Source organism: Amblyomma mixtum, chromosome 2, assembly GCF_055824585.1.
Source record: "Amblyomma mixtum isolate Tamu chromosome 2, ASM5582458v1, whole genome shotgun sequence".
NCBI classification, from domain to species: Eukaryota; Metazoa; Arthropoda; class Arachnida; order Ixodida; family Ixodidae; genus Amblyomma; species Amblyomma mixtum.
Window position 1 is genome coordinate 216,590,677 of NC_143013.1, and position 13,780 is coordinate 216,604,456.

Genomic DNA, 13,780 nt, shown 5'->3' on the forward strand with positions numbered 1-13,780 from the left:
ACGTCTCGGTCTAAGAAGCTGCTTACATTGGCTAAAGAATGGGCGAAAGGAGCAGACTACAAATTTGTGTGGCACACAGGCGGCAAGGTTCTCGTGCGCAGGGCTCCAGGTGAAACAGCCACAGTTATCAAATGTGAAAGTGACTTAGACGCTCTACATTCGTAGACGTCCTTTCTAGTTTGTAGCCTTTTGAAACTTTCTCTCCTTATGGACAGCTTGCAATCTATGCCAAAAGAACAATGGTTCACTCTTCATAACTTGGGTTCAAAACGACTGAGTTGTGTTCATATGAATGTCCAGTCACTAAATAAGAAAATTCCAGAGTTGGAGGCCTACTTTGCTGGCATAAACATACACTGTGATGTTGTTATGTTTAGTGAAACATGGTGTAATGAAGATTCTGAGGTATTTAGATTGCCCAATAAAAACACATTTTATTTGAACAGGACATCAAGACGTGGCGGAGGTGTTGCAATGTTGATAGATGACTCTATGAAAACTGATTTGCTATCTGATTTCTGTTCGGTGACTGATGACTACGAAATGCTCTGTGTTGAAGCCAATTGTTTACTTTTTGCTACATGTTATCGGCCCCCTGATGGAGACCATAGTGCATTTTTCAATTTTCTTGAGAAATTTTTTGTCTTTGCAAGTCAGAATAGGCAGAGAGTTATTATTGGCGGCGATCTCAACATTGATATCAAAGGTGCTACTCGCAAATCAATAGACTTTGAAAGACTACTTGCATCCTATGGATACGCGAATGTTATAAAATCTGAAACAAGGATAACTTCCACGTCAGCTACTTTACTTGACCTTTTTATCACAAACTACGATCTGCCAGGTGTCTCCAGTGCCGTACTAAGCTGCTGTATAGGCGACCATATGCCAATATGTATGTCCGTTAAAGCACCCGAAAGAGCACCGAATACAAAGAAAGCATGTATAAACTTGCAAAGCATCACTGAAAACTCTCTAGAGGCTTTCCGCATCGACATACAAGGTACTTGCTGGGATACCGTGTTTTTACAACATGCAGCACAGGAGGCTTATGATACCTTCATAAGTCACTTTGTGACAGTATACAGGAAACACTTTGTCTCTAAAGAGCAAAAAATAAATAAAAAGATTCGTAAGCCTTGGGTAACCAATGAGCTTTTAAGGAAAATTAGAAAACGAGACAGGTTGTATGCGAAATTTCTAAAAACTCGAGAACCCTCACATCTCAAATTGTTTAAGACCTTCAGAAATAAGTTAACTAAGGAGTTAAGAATAGCAAGAGACGCGTATTATATTCAGGAACTTGTATCCTGTACCGGACAGACGGCTAAACTCTGGAACAAGGTAAATGCTCTTACAGGACGGAAACAGAAGGGGGAACAACCACAAGAGATTTCGTTAAATGGACGCTTAGTGAGAGACCAGGAGCTTGCTGATGCATTTAATCAGTACTTTGTAACAAAAGATACAGACCAGAATGCTCGTCCTAGCAATGACCTCACAGCACCTAGAAACAATAATTCCATTTTTTTCGCGCCAACTGACAGTGAGGAGGTGTGTTCCATTTATCTCAACCTTAAAAATTCACGCAGCTGCGACATGGACGACCTACAGATACGGCCTGTTAAATATGCCATACGTGAACTCGCCCCTATACTGGTGTACATTTATAACATGTGTATCTCTTGCGGGGTTTTTCCCGACAGAATGAAAACCGCAAGAGTAATTCCTATTTTTAAAAAAGGCGACAAACAGAATATAAAAAACTACCGTCCAATATCGATTCTCCCCATTTTTTCTAAAGGTTTTGAGAAAATTATCCTCAATAGGCTGTCTTCATTTTGCAGTAAACACCAGCTTATAACCGAAGCACAGTATGGATTTCAGAAAGAGAAGTCCACAGAACTAGCGCTTTTAGATCAGAAAGAGCACATATTAAGAAACTTTGAAAACAAGCTTTTAACTCTCGGTATATTTGTTGATTACACTCAGGCGTTTGACCATATCAATCACAATATTCTCCTCAATAAACTAGAATGGTACGGCGTAAGGGGCACACCTCTCGCTTTATTATCTTCCTACCTCAAAAACAGGCACCAATTTGTCTCATTAAGCGAATTCAAATCGCAAACCCAGAGCATAATCTCAGGTGTACCACAGGGAAGTATTCTCGGGCCGCTACTTTTTAACATTTATGTTAATGATATAGTATCGATTTATCAAGAAGCAAAATTTATAATGTACGCAGATGACACGAGTATTTTTTTATCGTCCCGCAATTACACAGAATTAATAAGAATGGCAAATGAACTTCTCGGGAAACTTTCGATTTGGTCGAAAAAAAATTGCCTACAGGTTAATTGCAGTAAAACAAAAGCAGTAATTTTCCGAACTCAAGGAAAAGAAATCCCACAGTACCATAATATACTGTTCGAGTCTATGCAAATTGAGGTTGTTAACTCAATTAAAATTCTTGGTGTAACCTTCTCCAGCAGCCTACAATGGGACGAGCATGCAGATTCAGTCCTCAAGAAGCTAAGCAGTACGGTTGGTATGCTAAATCGCAATCGACACATTTTTCCTACTTTTGTTAAAATACTTTTGTATAATGCCTTGTTTGCCTCGCACATTAATTATGGTCATTTAGTATGGGGTACAACGACACAATCAAATCTTAATAATATATTAATCATGCAGAAAAGGGCTCTACGTATTATTGCCAATGTATCCTTTACGGAACACACTGAACCACTCTTCGAGAAGTATAACATAAGAAAGATTCACGACATTTACACATACAGACTTCTGCGGGATTTTTACTATAGCAGCAGGAAACATAATTTTGCGTTAGTGAAAATCGCGAACCTGCATCAGAATGTACCTGCCTACACCACACGCCGCGCAGAAATATGGAATGTTTCGAGATACAGAACTAATTATAGCAAACAGATGCTTGAGAATAATTTACCAAGGTTGTTAAATTCTCTAATTGAAATGGGTATCGACATTCTAAGCATGAACCCGTCAAACTTTAAAGCCTTCATACGCTCCTATACTGCATAAAATGTAATAGAATATATTTTTGTCTTTATTATTTCCTTAATACCTCTGTCTCTCCTTCATACATATTTGTGAATGTTTCTATGTTTTGTTTTGGGCTTTCTTTTTTCACTTCTTGTGTTTTGATGAGCTGACTGCCACCGCCGCTCTGCCAAGTGTACACCAGGATGCAGGACCGGTCAAGCCTCCAGGAGGCTTTTTGCCTGCCATCCTCGACATTATATCTGTATGGTGTAATGTTGGAATAAATATTTGAAATTTGAAAGATACGATCTCGCCAATTATATTCACCGGCTGTTAACAGAAGGCATTCAGATGACCAGATTAGGAACAGTAGCTGATAAGTGTTAATAGAAAATACTTTAGGCAGCTGTGATTCACTGATGATCTTGCCGTTCATGTTGCTTCGGAGATGAATTCCAAGGCGTTGTGAATGTCATGGAGAGGCAGAGAAGAAAGGTTGGTCTCAAAATAATATGCAGAAAACTAAAGTAATATTTAAAATCTCAGAACTGAACAGCAGTTTACAGTTTACAGTTAGCAGCGAGGCGCTGGAAGTGGCAAGAGAATACAAGTACTTAGGGAAGGTAGTAAATACCGATCCAGATCACAAGACAGAATTAACTAGAAGAATAAGAATGGGGTCCGGGGCATTGGTAGCTTCCCTCAGATCGTGAGTGGCAGTTCAGTAACACTTCTCAGAGAAACGCATATAACTGCTGTACTTTCGGGTACTCACCTATGGGGCTCAAACGTGGAGTGTAACCAAAATTGAACACCATGCGGCCATCTATGTAAAGGAAAATGGTAGGCCTAACGTTAAGAGGCAGGAGGAGGGAGGGAAAATGGAGGGTTAATGACACCCTAGCCGAAATCGAGAAGAATAAATGGGTTTGAGCAGGTCATTTAATTAGAAAGGCAAATAACCGGTGGTCGTTAAGAGTAAGGGAATGAATACGAAGAGAAGGCAATCGTAGTAGGGGGCAAAAGAAATTTAGGTAGGCGAATGAGAATAAGCAGGTTGCGGGATTAATGTGGCGGCTGCTGGCACAGAACTGGCTTAATTGGAAGGATATGGGAGTCGTTCGTCCGACAGTCGGTGTAATGAAGAGGCTGATGATAATTATGAAGAATGTCATGAAGGAGGAAAGAATTGCGTGGAGCAGGCGTTTGTAGACGGTTTTGACGACATTGCATATATTTTAGTTGAAGGGTAGAAGCAGAGATCAGGTGGGGCCCGGTGGCTGTGCAGCAACTTGATCAAGGTGTTTATCGGGGACTCCGGGCGCATAGATAGGTGGAAGCGAAAAGGAAGGCTGAATAATGGAGGCTGAGGAAGGAACTGCCGCTAGGAGTTTAAACAAGAAAACCGTAAAAAGCAAATTTAACACTCAGATCAGTTACGTAATTATGTAAGGGGCAGAGAGAGAGCGAAATATTTAGAAATATAACAACACTCAAGGGCGCTGAAATCGATGTATACACACTGTGCGAGACATATTGAGATTAACAAGACCAACACTTTACCATCAAGATCGCCTATAGGGAAGCCAAAAGAGCTGCGGCTCCCCCTTCCTGCTTCACTACTGATATAACGACATGAACTCAGCCCTTTGTGACACCAATCACTCTGACACGCAAACCCTTCAACAGACGGCGGAGAACTCCGCAGTCCACCCCAGCCTCCTCCACCTCTTGAAGGGCCGTCATTACCTGATGAAGAGATCGCGCCTACAACACCATAATCGCACCTTCAAAAAGCACATAGCGCAGCTTATCCTACAGGTCCAGGACTATGGAACGTAATTCTTAACCCAATACGACGACTCCCCCCATGGCACCCCGAGTACTACCAAAACTCGGTAGTGGTGCAAAACTCGGTGCCCAGCTCGTGTTGCCCCTGAGCTGGGCAACACGAGCGTGCTTAGCAGGTGCGATGAGAAAACCACGCGAGAAATTAATGAAGCAGTAAAAATCGCACATCTTAAAGAGAATTGTGTCAGCACCCCCTCCATAGCCCTTATAGATAAATAATTGCGGTTTTTATTGGTAGCTGGATGATCTGAGTTCTCCTGTGTGATTTCTGGTGGCAATGATTCTCCATCAGGCTCGGTTGCTCTTATTTTCTTGATGCTGCTCTATATTTACCGAAGTGTCTGAAAATAAACGTTCAGTTGTAAGTCAGCGCTGTGTGAGTCTCGTCTACTGTCTCGTCCCTGTGTAGCTTGCGCTGTTCTGCCTAGTAATGTGACGTATATCTGGCATATATCTGACAGAAGCCAAAGTGTTCGATACGGAAGTCCCGGGTCTGACGCCGACTGCGGCGGCGCTGTTTCAATGGAGGCGAAACGCAAGGCATCCGTGTTCTTAGGGAAGTCAGCGCACATTAAAAGCCCCCATGTGGACGACAATTATCTTGGGTCCTCGGCTATAACGTCCCTTGTAGTGTAGGTCGCTTTGGGACGTTAAATCCCATAAACCATATCAATGCAAACCTGAGGTGAGAAGTTTCCCGCAATAACTGCATTTCACCGAGATCGTGGCATTGAGAAGAGAGGCCGCTGAGTTGTCGTACGCGCAACCAGCGACAACGCGCTGTAGTTAGTACGCTTTCCCGCAGTGCTGTCTCGGTGCACACGAGCGCTGTAATCATGCAGAAAGTTAAGTGCGTTTCGCCGCAGACCAAACACTGTGTGCACCCGCGCTGCTGCAGACGACACGAAGCACCGCCTCCAGGCCCGTGTGCGCCTGTGCCGCAGAGCTTCGATGCGCGACCGCGCCGGATGCGCTCGCGCTCCGAAGAGCGCGGCCACGCTGCGCCGTATTCCAACTAAGCGTGGACGACCCTGTACATGACTGAAATAAACTTGAAGGACCAAAGGGAACGAGGGGTACACTTTTTACTGATGCAGTTTCCTAGGTAACTATTTTTTTTGTCATGAACTGTTGTCCCAAAGTAATTCATTGCATTACTAAATTAGTGGACGATATATATAATTTTTCCTTAGATGACAAAGAAAATTAACTTAAGTACTCTCATTGCACTGCAGAATTTATTTGCTGACCCGTGTGCTCATTACGGGTTCCACACTTCCCACGTGCAACTTTAGGGCGCATCCCTACGCACTGAAAAAATTTCAGAATTTCAATCTTTTACCGCCAAACCCACTATAGACGTACATTTGCCTTTCCATGTCTGTCCGTTGGGGCATATTTGTGGTCTTCCGATGTATTAGAAACATCCTCGTAAAGATTGCGCAGAGCCACAAAGAGGAATCCTGTTTTTCTGTTTGGCTACAGGTATGTTGGAGAAAACAATTTTGCCCTATCACGAAGCACGCGGCGCAATGAAGTATTGAACTTTTGAAGTTCCTTATTCTGCCTCAGTCGACTCAATAACAAAAGACAATTACTTCTCCCTTGATTACACGCTAATACGGCTTCCCAATATCCCCTTCTTGGAAGTGGACGTAGCACGCTTTGCATGTTTTCCCCAACATTTTGTCTGCTGGGAATATCGTTTTCTCCCATTTTGCAAGGAGAAGTGGATCGGTTGGCGGAGAGAAGTAGTCTCTTGTCCGTGCTGCACTGGTACCCGCTGGTACATCCCGGCATGAAACACGTTTGCATTTGGTTTTCCAGTCCTAACACATTCCAAAGATGGTAAACGACACGCGCCACCCACCCTCTGACAGCGAAAGAACACAATATTTGGCGTTGAAGAAGTACCGCTCGGCAGCCCACGCTACTTGCAGGCACAACCATAGCCTCCTATAAGCGCCCACACCAGAACACACAGTGAAAGCTGCTGAAGCGCAGTTTCTGCGCTTCAGCAGAGTGTAGTGCAGTTTCTGCACTACACTCGGTAGTGCACGAGCACTCACACGGAAAGACAGGACCCCTCGATAGCAAGAAAACGCGACGTGAATGCTCACGGCTATCACAGCGTCGACAGCGTTGCTGTACCGCACCTGGGCTAACGTGCAAGCTTGGCGCAAACTTCGACCGCAGCGCCATCTCAGTACCTAGGCGCAAATCGCGCCCGCTTCGGGAGAAACAGTTTAGAAAGTAAAAAAGCTTTATAAACTATCGCTGCTATGACGTGGATGGATGGAAGATGGGAGCGTCTCATTTGTAACGGGGTGCTGGCAGCTGCCACCATGCTCGGCTTTGTTTTTAATATTAATTTAACGATGTAATAAGTTTGTTAACATTAAGCCATTCTATTTCAATACATTTTCAGCCTTAAGTCACCTCTTCGCTTTTGAGCCACTGAACTTCCAATCGCTTTTTGCTACAGTTTATACCGTTTTTATACGTTTTCAGATGGACATCAGTGCGCTGCTGTTCAATAGTGGACATTTATTAGCGACGTTCACAAACCTCTTTTGGATGCTGCCCCAGCCGATGATAATGTGTCACGGTATACGGAGCGACTGAGCGACGACACAATTACGCGTCGAGAACGACGCAGCTGTCGAGCGAAGAGTCACGCGGTAGCGGTTGTGGACCGCGCTGACGGCGTTTTGTGGGTGGCTTCATTTTTCTTTGACGACAGTGTTCCGCCTGGCGCACTACTAAAAATGAGCGCTGCTCGCGAGGTCACCAGTGCTGTGTGACTTTCCACAATAACTCACCAGTGCATAACCACGAAGGACGAGAGCACTGAACTTGTAGAGCCACAGCTACAGAGGAGCCCCCGCCCTGCAGGCGTAATTCAAGCCGGATGAGCGCCGCTGCCCTGCATCGCTTGTACGACGCCGGATACAGTTTTTTCTGCGTGTGCTTCCGCTGCAATCATGCTTCTTGCCAGAGCAGCAAATCCGCTGCTCCCACTTGGACCTGCAAAGGACTGTTCCTTAAAACTGTTGAGACAAATAACACAGGTAACAAGATATTCAGCTTGATATAAAAGACCTGCATGTTTACTCAGCTAACTATGTGGCTTGTCGTTGCGGCAAATTGGGAAGTTTGTTTTCACGCTTTTTACGCGATGGGTATGCAGCTTGTTCCATCGAAAAGCCGTCGACTTGACCTAGGATTGACAGGAAGGTCTCAGAAACGCGACAAAAATATTGCCAGAAGTTTCAAATGAAAAATAAACTCGCCGGCATCGGGGTTGGAAACCCACACCCTTGGCGCGCAAGGCAGGCACGCAACACGCATGCAACCATTTTTTTCTTAAACATGATATTTAATACAGTGAAGCAATGTCATATGTACATGAACTACGCAGAAAGCATGAAGAAAATTACTGCGAATAGCGACACTGCTTAATGCGACAAACTTCAACGAGGCACAACAAAATACGGAACACGGATCCCACCGCTACTGCATCCTAATGCGAGACACCTTAGGAATGATGGACTACAAAAAGGGAAATGAAGAGCAGAACTGCCACTCCAGTTCAAACTCGGTCTAAACATACAATTTCTTTAAATGAACAATCATTCTGGCGAAGTGGACTTCTGAAGACACAACACATTCAGTGTTAGTCCATGATGCGAGTTTTCCAGAGGCTGTGTAGTCCAACCAGAAAGAACGTGTCTCAGGGTTCATCAACAAATGGCAGTGCAGTGAGTTATCGTACATAAGGCAGTCTCAAATGAAGCCTTTTCTTCAATGTCCATTTCGAGATGTCCCAAAACCATATTGCGTCTATGCAATCGATGGAAAATGCTCAGTTTCCAGGACATCACAAAGGCGGTAATCTACCGTGGACACAAGAATGCGTTTTGTTTTCTAACCACGTTATAACGGGAAATGTTTCTCATGTAGATTATAGAAAAATGTCCTGGTGAATGGAAAAAGGGGCATTTTACGCACTTTTTTGAGTACGTCATGTCGCGGTAAACCAAAATACCCAGAGTGGTATATGGGCGGTTGGAACAGCATAAAAATTAAATCCTTGTACAACCATTTTTTCGACACTGAAAACTGGAACTCAGTAGAAAAACGAACGAGCAGGAAACAAGCAGCCAAATAAACCTAATGAATGAAGCCCCACAAACACGGGCAATCAGGAACGTTAGAAGACACAGTGAGGTTCTGTTAAAACGTAAGCTAAATTGACTTTCAAGAATGCACGCACTATTGGGTGTGCTGTGTCACGGAAAAAAATTGAAACGTTAAGCCATCTGCCGGACATACAAGGTCGCCAGGGCTTACAGGATGGAAAAGGTTATCACACCTTATAGATTCGAAAGGCGAATCCCACACAAAACTGGCGAAAATTCTGTGAAAGCGCTAGTTATAGATAAGAGGTCATTGGTCTAAGCGTGTTACAGGGGCACCATGTGAGCGCATTGTTGTCTGTATGACAGTAAAGCGAGTTGGGGATGTGTACTGATGTTAGAGTAATTAAATAAGTAAAAAAGAACGCAAAAGGCGCTATCGCGTCTGCTCCTAAGGGGAAGCTTAAGCGTGCTCCTAATTTTTATCGCCCACGCGTTTATCCCATCACTTCGCAAAGCAAACAGAAGCACTCGCCAGGGAAAGTGAAGTGCGGGCTTTTCGTTGGTGAGTAGATAGATGCGAAGAGAAATAAGAAACAACGCCAAAACTGTGAGCTAAGACTCCGAGAGTTGGCGGTGTGTCCCCAGCACGTCTGCCTCCTGCCCAAATATAACTTTGCGACGCGCTAGGACACCGCTCTACATTCGCGCTCAAGCAGAAGCTGTAGAAGAGGAGGGGGCAGTGTAGATGGAGATAGGTTTCTTCCCCGCGCCATGCTTTCGCAATCTGCAAGCTTGTCTCAAAGTCTAAGAAATTGTCGAGCTAGCGAATTCACGCACATTTTCAATATAACGCGTTTCATGGCAGACCGGAATCTTTCGTCGCGAAGTGTTACATCTGCTCGTCACACTGGATGGCGTAAGTTCGCAGAAGTTCCAATCTGAAGCCTTAACGGAGTCCCAACGTAGGTATTATTATCACTGTTTGAACAGAACCGGAAAAATTCGGCATGCAATCTTCTTGGGGATTTTTTTGGACTGACTAGCAAAAAAAAGCTTTACAAAATAACACATTAAAAGGGTTTCTGCGGGCGTTACTCCGGATACTTCTTTCATTTTAGGGAACTTTTTATGCTTTTTGTGGAGGTTCGGGAATTCGTTTTTGTGTACTACTAGACTCCTCTTCCACACTCACACCTTGAACAGCTCTCCAGCAGTAATCTTTTAACACCAGGTCTTAACAGAACCCTTACAGTCACAGTAATAAATCCAAAAATAATTTTTTGACCGCGAGGTCATGGAAAGAACGAATGAGCTTTGTCGCAGTAAATATATCGAAAGTGAAGTGCTCCCTCAGCGGGTTGATTCTGGGGAGATTTTATTCACAGAGAATACCAAAGATGGGTATATATGGCCGCGAGTCACCCTGCTCTCACGACCGTTAGGTGAATTACGCGAAGGTTATCGAATAAGCTTAGTATGTCCTGCAATTTTTCTAGCTGTTGAACCCTTGGTGCGCCTTCTCATATTTAGAAACACTATGAGAAACTAAATCACTGGTTTACTCTGAGCTAGAAAGGCAGGAAAACGACAAAAGAAAGGAGAAAAATTACTTTGGAGAGAAGATAAATAATTAGCAATGCAATCAAACCTCCAATAAAAAAGTTTATTAGGAATAACGAACGAGCAAACAACAATGGGAGCACGATCGGCAATCACTCCTCTACCGCCCTTGTTCGCTCGTTCGTCCTCGAAACCTATTTTTAATTAAAGTCTATCGGCTGTGAAAACTAGATCCCTCTCAGATTCCAGTGTTGTGTGGGTCCCGTTGGAACAAGTGTGGACTCTGGCCACCACAGGAATGGAGAGCAGGCTGTCCAGAGATTTGCCAATGCTTCCCCAAGTCAGGGTCGAATAGGCCAGCTGCTCCATGCAGCTGCTGCTGCTTTCGGGCGCAACGCCCGCACTGTCCTTCGCTGCAGCAGCGTTGGCCCCGGGGGTGCGCTCATTCTCGGGAGGCGTGACGGCGTGCTTGTCTGCGCTCTGGGGACGGTCTTCGCGTTGCCGCTGGTCTTTCATGTCGGGTAGCGAGCACAAATCCCTGTCCTTCTTTCTTCGCAGATGCCCCTGAAAATAACAATAGTCCACTAATAAAAAATTCCTCATAGAAAGATACTGTGTGAACTGCTTTACTAAAGTATAAATCTCTCAAACTTCGTCTTGGGCGGTTTGTTACGCTGGATTTTCGAGGTTTGAAGACACGACCTGAAAGCAGCTCTGAAGCGAATCCAAACACTTCAAAGAATTCTTCAATGCACGGTGCATACGCCGCATTATCCCATGAGTTGCCACCTTGAGGGTGGAATTCTCGGACAAATTATTTGTGTATAGTACGTCGTCCGAACGAAATGCTGTATCCAACGCGCTTTTTGCGGAAACTGCCTTTCGTTTACTAAAAACGAATAATTACCAATCGTCCCCAGAGACCCCTGATAGTCTCTCTGTGTTCTTGCACAGCTGGTGCGCACACAACTGCATACGAAACCTATATAGGTTAAGCGCTATACTGTTGTTCGCGCACTAAAATACCAATCTGCCATCGTTGCTTCTGGATTTCGCTGCACGAAAATACCGGAAATAGGGGTGCTTAAACCGGACTGAACGATAAAGACATTATATTCAGGCGACCAAAAAAAAAGCGATGCTTCAATGACGCTTCCTCCCACTATTATTAACACATCTGATGATGAATAGCGCTTGAACCATCATTGTCAAATTCGGAAAGAATTTCCACCAAGTGCAGGAAGCTGTGATAAACGGTTGGCACAAATAAGTTTCCTTGGTCCTCTCTACCTTTTGTGAAGTGCTCCGGTTCTTCTCTAAACCGTTTTGCTCGAAAACCCTTATACCATACCTTGTCGGACGCAGTGCTAGTCTGCCGCCTGCCTTTCTTCGCCTTGGTGGGGCGAGAAGGCCTGCTGATGTTTCGCAGGAGCGGGTATTTGGTACAAAGCTCCCTGCCTCTGCGCGATCGCTGAATGGAGGAACCGCTCTGCGAGCGAAGCTGGCAGCTACGCTCACTGGCTGTTGGCGTCTCGTTCCCGCCACGCGCAATGCGAGCCTGCAGAGAGGCAGAGATACATTGCCAATCAAGATCTGTGGGGTTGATAAAAGACACGTTATTGTTTGCAGCTGTGCAGTGAAAATAGTTCGCACTTGACGTGTTGACGTCTTTCGAGGTTGTCGCTTAAGCCAACTGAGTAAAACTGGGCCGTATACTTAGAGCGAGTCGGCATGCCGCGTGCGCATGCTTATAGTGATAAGACTTCAACGTCAACTTCCATGACCACGTCAAGTTCCATGTTTGAGGGCAGAAACCTGAGTTCTGCAACTAACGATATGTATTGAATATGCAGTTAATCTCCAGAACTCGGTGTCATTTTTTGTTATAGGTACCTGCCTTTTTTCGTTGAAACGCTAGCAGCATACCACAGCTAAGGTTGGCTGTTCCAAGACATGGCAGTTCCAAAACTCCAAAACAGCAAGACATGGTGTTTTATTATTGTTCAAAATATACTTTTATTTTTGTTTTACATACTATGTGGCTGACCGCCAAAGCTGTAGCCACTAGCCCACTCATTATATCACGTGTTTCTTTCTATAAAATACGTGACTTTCATGAGATAGAAAAACAGCACAGATCTTAAGCGATAATTGCCGTAGTTCAGTTAGCTTTTCACAGAGCTGTCAATGTGTATGGTTCCAGCGAATTTTCACAGCAAACGGAAAGCTTCCACAAAATGAATCTACAAACCCTCCAATAGATTAATTATGTAGATTTGGAGGAAACAACTGTGTTTAAAATCATGAAAGTCACTGCTCAGCAAATTGCAAACACAACAAACACGAAGAAAGGCGCACAAAGGACAAGCGTTAAATTATAACCGCCATTCATAAAAGGAACTTTCAAAGAGTTGCCCGTATTTTTCTAGCTTGAGAAAACCCATAAAAGCGCCCCAAAAAAGACAGATGCGAGCCGTGTTTTTATAACGTCAGAAAACACATTAAAGCGCCCCACAAAAAGACAGATTCGAGCAACGTTGCAGATTTGCCAGTGTAAACACAATCTTTTTAAAGGACAAAGAGATATATTGTTTAGTAGCGCATTTTTGCTTCTCCTTCACGATGTGAAAAGCTTCAGCAACTTTCCGTGTATACTGGCCCTTGTTGGCGTACAGTATCTGTGAATGACTAAAAAATTTAGCGCACTTTAAGTGCGAAAGAACTTTTAACAAGCAATCCTGAAAAAGGCGAGGTGTGCCTGAGGCGTATAAGGTACCTGGACAAATAAATTGATTACTGCCGCACCTAGGCGTCCAACCCGCGGCGGTGAGAACAGATCAGCTTCGCTGCCGACTGCACGAGAGCAGTAAGCTATTCCCGCAGCAAATCACTCCTAGTGTGAAAGCCACACGCTTGGGCTGAGCACTCCACAATGTCTTCATCAATTTCCATATGTCAGTGGAACTCATCAACTTCAACTTCCACCCATTTCCAGCATACAAGAAGGTGCTAGAATTGCAGTCGCAAAGCTAAGTATAATTCTCCACCTACTGTTGTCTCAAATGTTTACCGCAACCTCCACCCGCAGCTCTTCTCGCTTTGACAGTGTCAACCATTCGAGGCACGAACCACCCGCTTTCCGCATACAGCAGGTAGTCATCAACATACGTGAAATTCCTAGGGTGTAGTCCAGATAATTTACT